We start from the raw sequence: 12,043 nt of genomic DNA on the forward strand, positions 1-12,043 counted from the left end.
AATATTTAACATTAATTGTAGTCTAAGGAGCTTGGAAAGAAAAGCGTCTGGACTTCTTTGAGTTGCTTGAAGACGTTTCACCTCTCTTCTTCATTTCTAAGGGTCAATGGTGGAGAGTCCCAGATTTAAACCCAGTGGGAGTTTCCCCCCAAAGAGGGACAAAGGACCCCCTGATAAATCTCTATCTAATCACATGAGCCAAGGTGTGAAAGTGGGTGTGGGTCCCAATCAGCCAGGGTTTCGGGTGAGCTCATTGTGAAACCTGGCCCCACCCTATCATGTGATTTCCTGAGGTCAGATGGCCCAGGATGTGAGTGGGCGATAAGGCGTCTGGGAAGGGATCTCAAAACTGGATTATAGATGGCAGACAGTTGGTGTCGTAAACCACCGCCTCTGTTCAAAGATGGTCGCTCACAGTGGACGTAAATGGCTTCTTTCACTCCTCTTTCAAACCATCTGTCCTCTCTGTCCAAAATGTGAACGTTGGCATCCTCGAAAGAGTGTACTTTGTCCTTTAGATGCAGATGAACTGCTGAGTCTTGTCCCGTGGAGGTGACTTTTTTTCGTTTTATCATTTACAGAAAAGTCCGTCAAACTTCCGTAAAAAACAGAAAATGTACTGGCAGAAAATTACCAGGACATTTTCCGTTTTTCTACGGATTTTTTTTACAGTGTATTTTTACAGTGACAGTGGTCTGACGGTAAATAATGTCTGCTGTTCTTTTGCGCATCATACAGGTCACTGTTCAGGTATATCAATCAATCAGAACTTTATTTGTCACATGCAAGTTGCCCTACAGTGAAATGGGAACCCCCCACACACACACACCTTACATACACAACACAGACATCACATGGGGAGACAGGTCGGAGATCGGTAGTATTACGGGAAAAACACTGAATTGCACAATACAATGGGAAAGTCCAAGAGTGAAAAAAGAGACCTCTACTCATGTTGGGCTCCTATGGGAAGACAGGATGAGAACAGTAAACAAAAAAAACTCCTCTGCACAGAAATGTCCACAGCACAACATTGTGGAGCACGTGACAAGCAACAGGGGTGGGTGGGGGGTGAGGAGTAATCCGAAGCAAACACTGCAGCCATCCTGCCCTGCGCTATTATTCCAGTGCTGGGCCCAGACCCGCCGTGTTCTCCAGGAGGGAACAAGCATAGAAGAGGTTGGAAAGGGAGGGGGGGATCAGTGAGTGCGTGCGTGTCCAGAGTTCAGCTGAGACAGTGTCCTTCGCCCTGCCAGGCTAAGTGAACAGTCTTCCAGCCAACCCAGGTAGCCTTGCATACAATGGGAAGAACAGTCTAAACACAGTCGTTATCAGGGTGTTTTTGTTCAGCTCCAGCCTTGAGACCACAGCTGGCGCCGAAGGGATAGCTGCATGAAATGATGGTGGTTTTTACTTTAGTGCGAACAACTCATGAGAATTTCAAAGCTGTTCTGACAGTCCGACACTGGTCTCTCAATCTCCCGTTGGAGGTCCGCCCTGTTCTGACGGCAAATAATGTCTGCTGTTCTTTTGCACATAGTACAGGTCACTGTTCAAGTATATATAGTGGAGTGAGACAACTGCAAGATACAGACTGCAACTGTTAGCACACTCCAGCGCGCCAGCCGTGATCGTATAGTGGTTAGTACTCTGCGTTGTGGTCGCAGCAACCCCGGTTCGAAACCGGGTCACGGCACCGTGGTTGTGATTGCAGAGCAAGAAATTGTAGTAACACAGGCTGCAGGTCAGCTTGAATGATTACATTCATGTTCTTTCATTATTGGCACTGGATTGCCCAATCAAATTTCTTAACGTAACCGGCTTTTCCTTACCTTACCTGTGTGCTCATCAACCAGTTTTTTTCATTTTTACAACAGAGTTTAATGTGGAAAAAGTGGTTGGGACAGATGTTCAAACAGAAGCGACACGCGGCTGCAGTTACAGTCTGTATTATGCGTTTGTTCTTCATATGAATCTGATGTGTGAACGATGCGCACATTTATGCGCGTGGCACAGTAAAAGCATGTGCATTAACACAGAGACATCTGGCGTTCTGACGGTAAATAATGTCTGCTGTTCTTTTGCGCATCGTACAGGTCACTGTTCAAGTATATATAGTGGAGTGAGACAACAGCAAGATACAGACTGCAACTGATAGCACACTCCAGCGCGCCAGCCGTGATCGTATAGTGGTTAGTACTCTGCGTTGTGGCCGCAGCAACCCCGGTTCGAATCCGGGTCACGGCAGCGTGGTTGTGATTGAAGAGCAAGAAATTGTAGTAACACAGGCTGCAGGTCAGCTTGAATGATTATATTCATGTTCTTCCATTATTGGCACTGGATTGCCCAATCAAATTTCTTAACGTAACCGGCTTTTCCTTACCTTACCTGTGTGCTCATCAACCAGTTTTTTTCATTTTTACAACAGAGTTTAATGTGGAAAAAGTGGTTGGGACAGATGTTCAAACAGAAGCGACACGCGGCTGCAGTTACAGTCTGTATTATGCGTTTGTTCTTCATATGAATCTGATGTGTGAACGATGCGCACATTTATGCGCGTGGCACAGTAAAAGCATGTGCATTAACACAGAGACATCTGGCGTTCTGACGGTAAATAATGTCTGCTGTTCTTTTGCGCATCGTACGGGTCACTGTTCGGGTATATATAGTGGAGTGAGACAACTGCAAGATACAGACTGCAACTGACAGCGCCCTCCATCGCGCCAGCCGTGATCGTATAGTGGTTAGTACTCTGCGTTGTGGTCGCAGCAACCCCGGTTCGAATCCGGGTCACGGCAGCATGGTTGTGATCGCAGAGCAAGTAATTGTAGTAACACAGGCTGCAGGTCAGCTTGAATGATTACAGGTATGTTCTTTAATTATTGGCACTGGATTGCCCAATCAAATTTCTTAACGTAACCGGCTTTTCCTTACCTTACCTGTGCGCTCATCAACTAGTTTTTTCATTTTTACAACAGAGTTTAATGTGGAAAAAGTGGTTGGGACAGATGTTCAAACAGAAGCGACACGCGGCTGCAGTTACAGTCTGTATTATGCGTTTTTTCTTCATATGAATCTGATGTGTGAACGATGCGCACATTTATGCGCGTGGCACAGTAAAAGCATGTGCATTAACACAGAGACATCTGGCGTTCTGACGGTAAATAATGTCTGCTGTTCTTTTGCGCATCGTACAGGTCACTGTTCAAGTATATATAGTGGAGTGAGACAACAGCAAGATACAGACTGCAACTGATAGCACACTCCAGCGCGCCAGCCGTGATCGTATAGTGGTTAGTACTCTGCGTTGTGGCCGCAACAACCCCGGTTCGAATCCCGGTCACGGCAGCGTGGTTGTGATTGAAGAGCAAGAAATTGTAGTAACACAGGCTGCAGGTCAGCTTAAATGATTACAGGTATGTTCTTTCATTATTGGCACTGGATTGCCCAATCAAATTTCTTAACGTAACCGGCTTTTCCTTACCTTACCTGTGTGCTCATCAACTAGTTTTTTCATTTTTACAACAGAGTTTAATGTGGAAAAAGTGGTTGGGACAGATGTTCAAACAGAAGCGACACGCGGCTGCAGTCTGTATTATGCGTTTTTTCTTCATATGAATCTGATGTGTGAACGATGCGCACATTTATGCGCGTGGCACAGTAAAAGCATCTGCATTAACACAGAGACATCTGGCGTTCTGACGGTAAATAATGTCTGCTGTTCTTTTGCGCATCGTACGGGTCACTGTTCGGGTATATATAGTGGAGTGAGACAACTGCAAGATACAGACTGCAACTGATAGCACACTCCAGCGCGCCAGCCGTGATCGTATAGTGGTTAGTACTCTGCGTTGTGGCCGCAGCAACCCCGGTTCGAATCCGGGTCACGGCAGCATGGTTTTGATTGAAGAGCAAGTAATTGTAGTAGCAAAGGCTGCAGGTCAGCTTGAGTTATTACATTCATGTTCTTTCATTATTGGCACTGGATTGCCCAATCAAATTTCTTAACGTAACCGGCTTTTCCTTACCTTACCTGTGTGCTCATCAACCAGTTTTATTTTTTGATTTTTACAACAGAGTTTAATGTGGAAAAAGTGGTTGGGACAGATGTTCAAACAGAAGCGACACGCGGCTGCTGTTACAGTCTGTATTATGCGTTTTTTCTTCATATGAATCTGATGTGTGAACGATGCGCACATTTATGCGCGTGGCACAGTAAAAGCATGTGCATTAACACAGAGACATCTGGCGTTCTGACGGTAAATAATGTCTGCTGTTCTTTTGCGCATGGTACAGGTCACTGTTCGGGTATATATAGTGGAGTGAGACAACTGCAAGATACAGACTGCAACTGATAGCACACTCCAGCGCGCCAGCCGTGATCGTATAGTGGTTAGTACTCTGCGTTGTGGCCGCAGCAACCCCGGTTCGAATCCGGTCACGGCAGCGTGGTTGTGATTGAAGAGCAAGAAATTGTAGTAACACAGGCTGCAGGTCAGCTTAAATGATTACAGGTATGTTCTTTCATTATTGGCACTGGATTGCCCAATCAAATTTCTTAACGTAACCGGCTTTTCCTTACCTTACCTGTGCGCTCATCAACTAGTCTTTTCATTTTTACAACAGAGTTTAATGTGGAAAAAGTGGTTGGGACAGATGTTCAAACAGAAGCGACACGCGGCTGCAGTTACAGTCTGTATTATGCGTTTTTTCTTCATATGAATCTGATGTGTGAACGATGCGCACATTTATGCGCGTGGCACAGTAAAAGCATGTGCATTAACACAGAGACATCTGGCGTTCTGACGGTAAATAATGTCTGCTGTTCTTTTGCGCATGGTACAGGTCACTGTTCGGGTATATATAGTGGAGTGAGACAACTGCAAGATACAGACTGCAACTGATAGCACACTCCAGCGCGCCAGCCGTGATCGTATAGTGGTTAGTACTCTGCGTTGTGGCCGCAGCAACCCCGGTTCGAATCCGGGTCACGGCAGCGTGGTTGTGATTGAAGAGCAAGAAATTGTAGTAACACAGGCTGCAGGTCAGCTTAAATGATTACAGGTATGTTCTTTCATTATTGGCACTGGATTGCCCAATCAAATTTCTTAACGTAACCGGCTTTTCCTTACCTTACCTGTGTGCTCATCAACTAGTTTTTTCATTTTTACAACAGAGTTTAATGTGGAAAAAGTGGTTGGGACAGATGTTCAAACAGAAGCGACACGCGGCTGCAGTCTGTATTATGCGTTTTTTCTTCATATGAATCTGATGTGTGAACGATGCGCACATTTATGCGCGTGGCACAGTAAAAGCATCTGCATTAACACAGAGACATCTGGCGTTCTGACGGTAAATAATGTCTGCTGTTCTTTTGCGCATCGTACGGGTCACTGTTCGGGTATATATAGTGGAGTGAGACAACTGCAAGATACAGACTGCAACTGATAGCACACTCCAGCGCGCCAGCCGTGATCGTATAGTGGTTAGTACTCTGCGTTGTGGCCGCAGCAACCCCGGTTCGAATCCGGGTCACGGCAGCATGGTTGTGATTGAAGAGCAAGTAATTGTAGTAGCAAAGGCTGCAGGTCAGCTTGAGTTATTACATTCATGTTCTTTCATTATTGGCACTGGATTGCCCAATCAAATTTCTTAACGTAACCGGCTTTTCCTTACCTTACCTGTGTGCTCATCAACCAGTTTTATTTTTTGATTTTTACAACAGAGTTTAATGTGGAAAAAGTGGTTGGGACAGATGTTCAAACAGAAGCGACACGCGGCTGCTGTTACAGTCTGTATTATGCGTTTTTTCTTCATATGAATCTGATGTGTGAACGATGCGCACATTTATGCGCGTGGCACAGTAAAAGCATGTGCATTAACACAGAGACATCTGGCGTTCTGACGGTAAATAATGTCTGCTGTTCTTTTGCGCATGGTACAGGTCACTGTTCGGGTATATATAGTGGAGTGAGACAACTGCAAGATACAGACTGCAACTGATAGCACACTCCAGCGCGCCAGCCGTGATCGTATAGTGGTTAGTACTCTGCGTTGTGGCCGCAGCAACCCCGGTTCGAATCCGGTCACGGCAGCGTGGTTGTGATTGAAGAGCAAGAAATTGTAGTAACACAGGCTGCAGGTCAGCTTAAATGATTACAGGTATGTTCTTTCATTATTGGCACTGGATTGCCCAATCAAATTTCTTAACGTAACCGGCTTTTCCTTACCTTACCTGTGCGCTCATCAACTAGTCTTTTCATTTTTACAACAGAGTTTAATGTGGAAAAAGTGGTTGGGACAGATGTTCAAACAGAAGCGACACGCGGCTGCAGTTACAGTCTGTATTATGCGTTTTTTCTTCATATGAATCTGATGTGTGAACGATGCGCACATTTATGCGCGTGGCACAGTAAAAGCATGTGCATTAACACAGAGACATCTGGCGTTCTGACGGTAAATAATGTCTGCTGTTCTTTTGCGCATGGTACAGGTCACTGTTCGGGTATATATAGTGGAGTGAGACAACTGCAAGATACAGACTGCAACTGATAGCACACTCCAGCGCGCCAGCCGTGATCGTATAGTGGTTAGTACTCTGCGTTGTGGCCGCAGCAACCCCGGTTCGAATCCGGGTCACGGCAGCGTGGTTGTGATTGAAGAGCAAGAAATTATAGTAACACAGGCTGCAGGTCAGCTTAAATGATTACAGGCATGTTCTTTCATTATTGGCACTGGATTGCCCAATCAAATTTCTTAACGTAACCGGCTTTTCCTTACCTTACCTGTGTGCTCATCAACCGTTTTTTTTCATTTTTACAACAGAGTTTAATGTGGAAAAAGTGGTTGGGACAGATGTTCAAACAGAAGCGACACGCGGCTGCAGTTACAGTCTGTATTATGCGTTTTTTCTTCATATGAATCTGATGTGTGAACGATGCGCACATTTATGCGCGTGGCACAGTAAAAGCATCTGCATTAACACAGAGACATCTGGCGTTCTGACGGTAAATAATGTCTGCTGTTCTTTTGCGCATCGTACAGGTCACTGTTCAAGTATATATAGTGGAGTGAGACAACTGCAAGATACAGACTGCAACTGATAGCACACTCCAGCGCGCCAGCCGTGATCGTATAGTGGTTAGTACTCTGCGTTGTGGCCGCAGCAACCCCGGTTCGAATCCGGGTCACGGCAGCATGGTTGTGATTGAAGAGCAAGTAATTGTAGTAGCAAAGGCTGCAGGTCTGCTTGAGTTATTACATTCATGTTCTTTCATTATTGGCACTGGATTGCCCAATCAAATTTCTTAACGTAACCGGCTTTTCCTTACCTTACCTGTGTGCTCATCAACCAGTTTTATTTTTTGATTTTTACAACAGAGTTTAATGTGGAAAAAGTGGTTGGGACAGATGTTCAAACAGAAGCGACACGCGGCTGCAGTCTGTATTATGCGTTTTTTCTTCATATGAATCTGATGTGTGAACGATGCGCACATTTATGCGCGTGGCACAGTAAAAGCATGTGCATTAACACAGAGACATCTGGCGTTCTGACGGTAAATAATGTCTGCTGTTCTTTTGCGCATGGTACAGGTCACTGTTCGGGTATATATAGTGGAGTGAGACAACAGCAAGATACAGACTGCAACTGATAGCACACTCCAGCGCGCCAGCCGTGATCGTATAGTGGTTAGTACTCTGCGTTGTGGCCGCAGCAACCCCGGTTCGAATCCGGGTCACGGCAGCGTGGTTGTGATTGAAGAGCAAGAAATTGTAGTAACACAGGCTGCAGGTCAGCTTAAACGATTACAGGTATGTTCTTTCATTATTGGCACTGGATTGCCCAATCAAATTTCTTAACGTAACCGGCTTTTCCTTACCTTACCTGTGTGCTCATCAACTAGTTTTTTCATTTTTACAACAGAGTTTAATGTGGAAAAAGTGGTTGGGACAGATGTTCAAACAGAAGCGACACGCGGCTGCAGTCTGTATTATGCGTTTTTTCTTCATATGAATCTGATGTGTGAACGATGCGCACATTTATGCGCGTGGCACAGTAAAAGCATGTGCATTAACACAGAGACATCTGGCGTTCTGACGGTAAATAATGTCTGCTGTTCTTTTGCGCATCGTACAGGTCACTGTTCGGGTATATATAGTGGAGTGAGACAACAGCAAGATACAGACTGCAACTGATAGCACACTCCAGCGCGCCAGCCGTGATCGTATAGTGGTTAGTACTCTGCGTTGTGGCCGCAGCAACCCCGGTTCGAATCCGGGTCACGGCAGCATGGTTGTGATTGAAGAGCAAGTAATTGTAGTAGCAAAGGCTGCAGGTCAGCTTGAGTTATTACATTCATGTTCTTTCATTATTGGCACTGGATTGCCCAATCAAATTTCTTAACGTAACTGGCTTTTCCTTACCTTACCTGTGTGCTCATCAACCAGTTTTATTTTTTGATTTTTACAACAGAGTTTAATGTGGAAAAAGTGGTTGGGATAGATGTTCAAACAGAAGCGACACGCGGCTGCAGTTACAGTCTGTATTATGCGTTTGTTCTTCATATGAATCTGATGTGTGAACGATGCGCACATTTATGCGCGTGGCACAGTAAAAGCATCTGCATTAACACAGAGACATCTGGCGTTCTGACGGTAAATAATGTCTGCTGTTCTTTTGCGCATGGTACAGGTCACTGTTCGGGTATATATAGTGGAGTGAGACAACTGCAAGATACAGACTGCAACTGATAGCACACTCCAGCGCGCCAGCCGTGATCGTATAGTGGTTAGTACTCTGCGTTGTGGCCGCAGCAACCCCGGTTCGAATCCGGGTCACGGCAGCGTGGTTGTGATTGAAGAGCAAGAAATTATAGTAACACAGGCTGCAGGTCAGCTTAAATGATTACAGGCATGTTCTTTCATTATTGGCACTGGATTGCCCAATCAAATTTCTTAACGTAACCGGCTTTTCCTTACCTTACCTGTGTGCTCATCAACCGTTTTTTTTCATTTTTACAACAGAGTTTAATGTGGAAAAAGTGGTTGGGACAGATGTTCAAACAGAAGCGACACGCGGCTGCAGTTACAGTCTGTATTATGCGTTTTTTCTTCATATGAATCTGATGTGTGAACGATGCGCACATTTATGCGCGTGGCACAGTAAAAGCATGTGCATTAACACAGAGACATCTGGCGTTCTGACGGTAAATAATGTCTGCTGTTCTTTTGCGCATCGTACAGGTCACTGTTCAAGTATATATAGTGGAGTGAGACAACTGCAAGATACAGACTGCAACTGATAGCACACTCCAGCGCGCCAGCCGTGATCGTATAGTGGTTAGTACTCTGCGTTGTGGCCGCAGCAACCCCGGTTCGAATCCGGGTCACGGCAGCATGGTTGTGATTGAAGAGCAAGTAATTGTAGTAGCAAAGGCTGCAGGTCTGCTTGAGTTATTACATTCATGTTCTTTCATTATTGGCACTGGATTGCCCAATCAAATTTCTTAACGTAACCGGCTTTTCCTTACCTTACCTGTGTGCTCATCAACCAGTTTTATTTTTTGATTTTTACAACAGAGTTTAATGTGGAAAAAGTGGTTGGGATAGATATTCAAACAGAAGTGATAGCGCGCCAGCCGTGATCGTATAGTGGTTAGTACTCTGTGTTGTGGCCGCAGTAACTCCGGTTCCAATCCGGGTCTGTGATTGCAGAGCAAGTATTTGAAGTCACGCAGGCTGCAGGTCAGCTTGAATGATTACAGGCCTTTCTAGGGCACTGAATTCATTACTGTCATTGAATTGCCCAATCAAAGTTCCTAGTTTGACCGGCTTTTCCGTAGCCCTACCTGGGGGGCGTTCAGGAGCTGAAGCAGACTTGTTCTTACAGTATAAAACTCGTACTAAAAGGGTATCAGAAGAACATCATATCAAGAAGGTCCTTAGTAAATGTGGTTTTCCCAGCTGGACATTTGTTAAAGCTGGGAAGCACCTGAAGAAATCTCCAAGCAAACCAGGAGCGAATAAGAACAACTGCTGTCGGAGTGAAAACCTTTAGTCATCCCTTATGTGCCAGGAGTATCGGAATAATATTTTCTTCTCGTTTTTTCCTCCTTGATCTTGTAATAAAAGCAGAATCATCCACTACAACTTTAAACATATGATGAAATGTACTATTGTTAATATAAAAAAATAAAACAAAAGTAAGGATTAATGATCATGTCAAAGCCGCAGTTAGTTTCTATTGCAGAGACACAAAAAGACTACAGTTTGTCTAAATGGCAGCACTTCACAAGTAAATTGCATATTGGCTGTTTCTTCTGTGGAAAACCAACATAAAAGGAAGAAAAAACCCTTTCATTTAACACATCTTGTTAGGGAGGATAATCTCCTAACTTGCAGCTCTCCAGAAGAGTAGACACGAAGCCCATTCATTAGTCTGCTCTCTGTATTTGGTTTAAAAAGCACAGCCAGGCTGCTGTGACCCGGATTCAAACCGGGGTTGCTGTGGCCACAACGCAGAGTACCAACCACTATACGACCACGGCTGGTTTGCGCTGCCCGTTGCAGTCTGCATCTTGCATTTTTCTTACTCCATTATATAAACTCCGCTTAGAGGACGGTTGGCGCCTCTGACACGAACTCATTTGTTGTTGTTCCGGTATTAGACCAATGAACAATTAGGCTACTTGGATATCTTAACCAAATACACCGCCTGGTCTGTCCATGGCAATTTGAGACACTGTAAACGAAAAAATGTTACTTTGGCCCCTTCAATTCAATATTGCAAACCATGCCAACATTTAATATATAACACTTTGCAGACATGGATGAATATTATACTTATGTAGCCTGGCTAAATTAACCAGCCCAGAACACAGATTATGTTTGGGGTTCTTTTAATCAGAATGATAAAGTAAGCGCTCAGAAGAAAATAAAAAAAGGTTGTAAAAATAAAGAAATAAAATTTTTACAGACAGTTCTTATCCAGTAACAGCTTTGTGCACTGGTAACCCACTGCTACTGCAGGTTATTTCCCCAACTTTATCAGCATCTGGAACTCAAGGACGTCTAGCGTCATTTTGTGTCTGATATAAACCCATACATAAATAAAACAAACTTAGCAGTGCAAAAATAACTGTAGTGGCTTCTCCTGAGTGCATTAATTCAGCAGAAAACGGAATATAGATCCCTCTGAGATGAACGGCGAAGTTGGTTGCAGCCACTCCTGGTGCCTTAACTGTTGCACACTTTGCATTCAAAACAGATCACGCAGCGAAAAAAAGGCATTGCACACCCACATAAAACCAATGCAAGCTGGCACCTGTCTCTGTAGATCCCCATGATCCCTTGCGCTCTCAGGGGTACCCCAAAAGAAACAGCGCCATCCAGTGGCATGTCCCATAATATCGAACTTCCACCTGGCTACACTTAGATAAATAGATTTTTTCATTTTGTGCACGATTGATTAAATATGCACATCCCATTTTTTTCAACTGTTTTTCATGAGAATTTCATCACATGATAAAGTCATAGGTAGTGTGTAAAATATATCCAGAGTTATACAAACGTCTCTTTAAAAAAAGAGCTTTGTTGCTATGCTTTTCGCTCCGATCACGATGCTGCTGTTGCTGGTTTCCATGACATAGCCAGTTTCAAACCAATAATCCTAAAAGTGTTCTCTATTGATTTGATGCCATACGTCTGGTCTGTCCATGTAGTTTAGAAGTGTACAAAATTCCCATCACCCATGCTCACCATGTCCGCTCCTGGCCTGAGGGATTCTTCTTTGAGTCAAAGTTTCTCCACTATACAAAAGTATGGATGCCAAAATTAGATCCCTCTTTCGAATGGACCTAATCTCTGTTCCTCCCAGCGTCTCTTACTTGAGTAACTTTATTAGAGATGTTAACTGGAAAGGAATTTGTTCTTTGCCATAAAAAATGTTCTTAAAGTGAAGGAAGTTCCATTTAAATTTATTTATTCATATAGTAAATTATTAATTTACTTCGGGGCGTTGAAAGATAGAATAAAACTTACCCTC

The 12,043-nt window shown here is 44.2% G+C and overlaps 12 non-coding genes across 12 annotated transcripts; all 12 read left to right on the forward strand.

The window, feature by feature from the left end:
- The first annotated feature begins 1,624 nt into the window (after positions 1–1,624).
- Positions 1,625–1,696, forward strand: trnah-gug (transfer RNA histidin (anticodon GUG)). The gene has a single exon. It is a non-coding gene; the product is annotated as a tRNA-His (tRNA).
- A 479-nt stretch (positions 1,697–2,175) lies between these two features.
- On the forward strand, positions 2,176–2,247 carry trnah-gug (transfer RNA histidin (anticodon GUG)). The gene has a single exon. It is a non-coding gene; the product is annotated as a tRNA-His (tRNA).
- A 479-nt stretch (positions 2,248–2,726) lies between these two features.
- trnah-gug (transfer RNA histidin (anticodon GUG)) lies at positions 2,727–2,798 on the forward strand. Its single transcript has one exon. It is a non-coding gene; the product is annotated as a tRNA-His (tRNA).
- Positions 2,799–3,820: 1,022 nt separating this feature from the next.
- Positions 3,821–3,892, forward strand: trnah-gug (transfer RNA histidin (anticodon GUG)). The gene has a single exon. It is a non-coding gene; the product is annotated as a tRNA-His (tRNA).
- A 1,032-nt stretch (positions 3,893–4,924) lies between these two features.
- Positions 4,925–4,996, forward strand: trnah-gug (transfer RNA histidin (anticodon GUG)). Its single transcript has one exon. It is a non-coding gene; the product is annotated as a tRNA-His (tRNA).
- A 472-nt stretch (positions 4,997–5,468) lies between these two features.
- Positions 5,469–5,540, forward strand: trnah-gug (transfer RNA histidin (anticodon GUG)). Its single transcript has one exon. It is a non-coding gene; the product is annotated as a tRNA-His (tRNA).
- Positions 5,541–6,572: 1,032 nt separating this feature from the next.
- On the forward strand, positions 6,573–6,644 carry trnah-gug (transfer RNA histidin (anticodon GUG)). Its single transcript has one exon. It is a non-coding gene; the product is annotated as a tRNA-His (tRNA).
- Positions 6,645–7,123: 479 nt separating this feature from the next.
- trnah-gug (transfer RNA histidin (anticodon GUG)) lies at positions 7,124–7,195 on the forward strand. Its single transcript has one exon. It is a non-coding gene; the product is annotated as a tRNA-His (tRNA).
- A 477-nt stretch (positions 7,196–7,672) lies between these two features.
- Positions 7,673–7,744, forward strand: trnah-gug (transfer RNA histidin (anticodon GUG)). The gene has a single exon. It is a non-coding gene; the product is annotated as a tRNA-His (tRNA).
- Positions 7,745–8,216: 472 nt separating this feature from the next.
- Positions 8,217–8,288, forward strand: trnah-gug (transfer RNA histidin (anticodon GUG)). Its single transcript has one exon. It is a non-coding gene; the product is annotated as a tRNA-His (tRNA).
- Positions 8,289–8,771: 483 nt separating this feature from the next.
- Positions 8,772–8,843, forward strand: trnah-gug (transfer RNA histidin (anticodon GUG)). The gene has a single exon. It is a non-coding gene; the product is annotated as a tRNA-His (tRNA).
- Positions 8,844–9,322: 479 nt separating this feature from the next.
- On the forward strand, positions 9,323–9,394 carry trnah-gug (transfer RNA histidin (anticodon GUG)). The gene has a single exon. It is a non-coding gene; the product is annotated as a tRNA-His (tRNA).
- The last annotated feature ends 2,649 nt before the right edge of the window (positions 9,395–12,043 follow it).

The sequence above is a fragment of the Perissodus microlepis genome, chromosome 22 (assembly GCF_051167445.1).
Source record: "Perissodus microlepis isolate ML-2025 ecotype Zambia chromosome 22, ASM5116744v1, whole genome shotgun sequence".
In the NCBI taxonomy this organism is placed as follows: Eukaryota; Metazoa; Chordata; class Actinopteri; order Cichliformes; family Cichlidae; genus Perissodus; species Perissodus microlepis.